This window comes from Trachymyrmex septentrionalis, unplaced genomic scaffold (assembly GCF_001594115.1).
Source record: "Trachymyrmex septentrionalis isolate Tsep2-gDNA-1 unplaced genomic scaffold, Tsep1.0 scaffold81, whole genome shotgun sequence".
In the NCBI taxonomy this organism is placed as follows: Eukaryota; Metazoa; Arthropoda; class Insecta; order Hymenoptera; family Formicidae; genus Trachymyrmex; species Trachymyrmex septentrionalis.
The window spans coordinates 1396897-1400160 of NW_017305997.1; positions in this window are offsets into that span (position 1 = coordinate 1396897).

A 3264-nucleotide genomic window follows, 5' to 3' on the forward strand; every position below is an offset into this window, starting at 1 on the left:
GATAGAATTAAATAACTTTAATAGATAATATCTTTAAATTTAATTTACATTACAATGTATGCAAAGTCCGAAGGTTAATAATTTGATGTTAATGTATGAATCTTAAACCTGTGAATAATTTATTGCAAAAAATATTGCCACAACCGATATTTGAACTCGGCCCTTATTCATTACCTTTCATATTACTATCACAACGCGTTTCGAAACACGACATCTCTCTCGCGAACCGTGCGATTTCATTTCTCTTTCGCGATTCAGCGCTCGCACCAAAACGACTGTCCCGTTTCCATCGAAGCACCTGTCTCGTGCGACTCGCTTGTTCACTCGTTTGAACACGAAATCGACACGATGGAACATTGCCGCTTTCTCGCAATGTTTAACGGAGTGGGTAATCGTTTTCTCAACGAGATTCAGTATGTTATTTTGTATATTCGCGTCGCGGTCTGCATTTCTCACTCCCGATATAGTAGACTGTATGTAATTTGTCTTTCGTTTCCGGAGAGTAATGTGCGAGTCACCGAATCGAATAGTTCATTTACGTGAATGAGATATATCGACTGTTTGTTCATAAAATATGTATGTATATACTTCGTGTATATTAATATATTATACTCTCGTGTGGATATGATACTGAATTGTGTATTTTCGTATTGCGGCTTATTACTTACTTCGTCATTAACCTCTCTCGTTGGACTTCAGAATAAACTGTCCCAAAGTTGTCGACAACGGACTTCCGAATTTATCGAATCGTTGTCATCGCGGAAAAGAATCAATATCGAATTGAGCGCCGCGACGCATTTGCTTTGTAAGTAAAATCGCAATGATTCATAATTGATACGAGATGCGTATCTTGCAACGCTCGTTGGATAGAAATCTGAGGCTTTATTCTTCCAAAATATCGCATACGAAAATACTGGTGAAATTTATTTATTTTCGTAATATTTTTCGAGAATATGGATTCTATCGCGCGAATGAACAGCAAAGTGACGATTATACTTTCGAACACGTCGAGTATCTTACCTTTGATTTGAACATCTTCATTCACTTGCATTGAACAACGTATATATGAGACAGCGAGACGGAGAGTCGCTCTCTGAAATGCGAACGAATTATTTCTTACTCAGAGCGGGGGAAACAAGGAGCAGGGAGTGTAGTCAGAGGAGCAACAAGTGTAGCACCGCCGTCAACCGTCGCGCGGCAATGACGACGTAACGCGTGAAGTTGGTCGCGATGTTTTCGAAGCCACCCCTTCCCCTTCCGTTGCTCGACCTTAACGCGCTGCGCTGTTCAATATTGTCTAATCTGTAAGACGTTGCGGACTCAATCAGAAGGCCTAACGGATCGTAGCGGCACAGTATATACAACTTTCACAGTGTACGCAACTCTCCTGATTTTATATTGGCCAAAATAGAGTGTGCATGCGTGAAATGAATAAGTTGCCCCGTCTCTGTTCCTCCTTTTTTTATTGTTCTCTGTAATATAAATATTAATTTTCATAAAGTTTCAATTATTTCATCGCAATGTTAGGTTTATTCGCATTGCATGTGCTCTAATATACTCCAATATGTTCCTATAATACTCTTACTCACTTCAACGAATTCGTTGGATTGCGATGCGAATAAATCTAGCGAGTTTGACAGAGTAAAAAAAGGATGAAAAGAGAAAGAAGTTTAAGTAGTAACCATGGCAACGCTAGGTAACTTACTTATTTCACGCATACACACTCCAACGTTTGGCCAACAGTAATATCAAAGATGTCGTCAGAGAGTTGCGTTGCTGTATATATTGTGGTAGCGGCGTAGTTCTGTATGTATATACACTGTCGCGATTGTTCTCTCGCTTTGCTCTTCCGGTTTCCGTGACGAAATAGAGATTACCCGTCGCTTGTCGCGTGCGATCGCTACTGTGCGAGTACTAAAGTACCGCGTGATCGTCGTCTAACGGGGATTAATCGCGATGTCGTAGTTAACTCAATTTAGATTTGTTTTTATTCCTGCAATCTAAAACTCTAGACTGCATTAGAAACTCTCTTTCTCGCTTTTGTCAAGTATTAAACATATATCTGTCTCACTTTAAGTTTCAAAAGTGTACTCGTATATTAGTATAGTCACAGAAAATAGATCTTTTGTTTTTTTCGCATGTGAATTGTATGTGTGTGTGCCATAAAGAAGTCACGACGAGATAAGGAAATGGCGGCCCAGACTGGCGTCGGGTAACGGCGGAGCAACTACATGTAAGGTAAGTTATTCGATGCTTATCTATTGTTTTATTATCCAATAAATTGATCGTTTGTCATCGCGCGTCATTAGATTCGCGTTGCTTGAAATCCCCAAAAAATTGTGTATTTAATACATACGATTGGATCATTCGTGTTCTCACCGTTTCTTTTCTTGAAATATTAGAAACATCTGGCTAAATATGGTTTACATTTTTTTCCTGAAAAAAAATTTGCTTTGACATCTATAAAATAATTTTTGTGCGTTCTCTCGATTTTTGTATATCTTTTGTTTCGAAAATTTACACGAAAGATCCATCGTGTGTAATAAAAGTGTCAAAAACTATCATATATATTAAGGGTTAAATTAGGTAGATATATGGTGTTTTTCAGCAAAAGACACGCAGAGTAACACAATGATTATTTTATTTTTGTTTTAACAGTAACAAACAATAAGTATATAATGATTTATTGCGTTACATCTGTATTTCTTGCTGGAAAGCATTTATAATATTCATACGTTGAAAAGAGAGAAAGCTGAAATTTTAAGTATAATAAGTGCAAGCAACGCAAATAAATCTATTGTACACTATTAAATTCATATCTAATTATATATATAAATATATAATAAAAATATAATATATAAAATTATATCGCGTAACGTGAACTGCGCGAAAAAAATTTTTTTAATTATTATTTTACAAAAGATATTTGATACTTGTACAAAAGATTATACAAAAGATATTTCTATCGTGTTTAACAAAATCTACTTTTAAATATAGTTTTATTTAAATATCGTATAAATTAAACTTTAATTTATATGATATTTAAATAAAACTTTATATTTAAAAGTAGATATATATGTATATCACTTTGTTAATAAAGTCTACCGCAAGAAATATTTTTTTTAATATTATTTTGAGCATTGCTATAATGTATTTATTTTTTTTTTACAGATTAATATATTAACTCTGCTGCTGCGCATCGATTGGTAAGTCAAGTTATTTTTTTTTTTTTAATTTTATTTAAGGTAATGTATATTTGAGAAA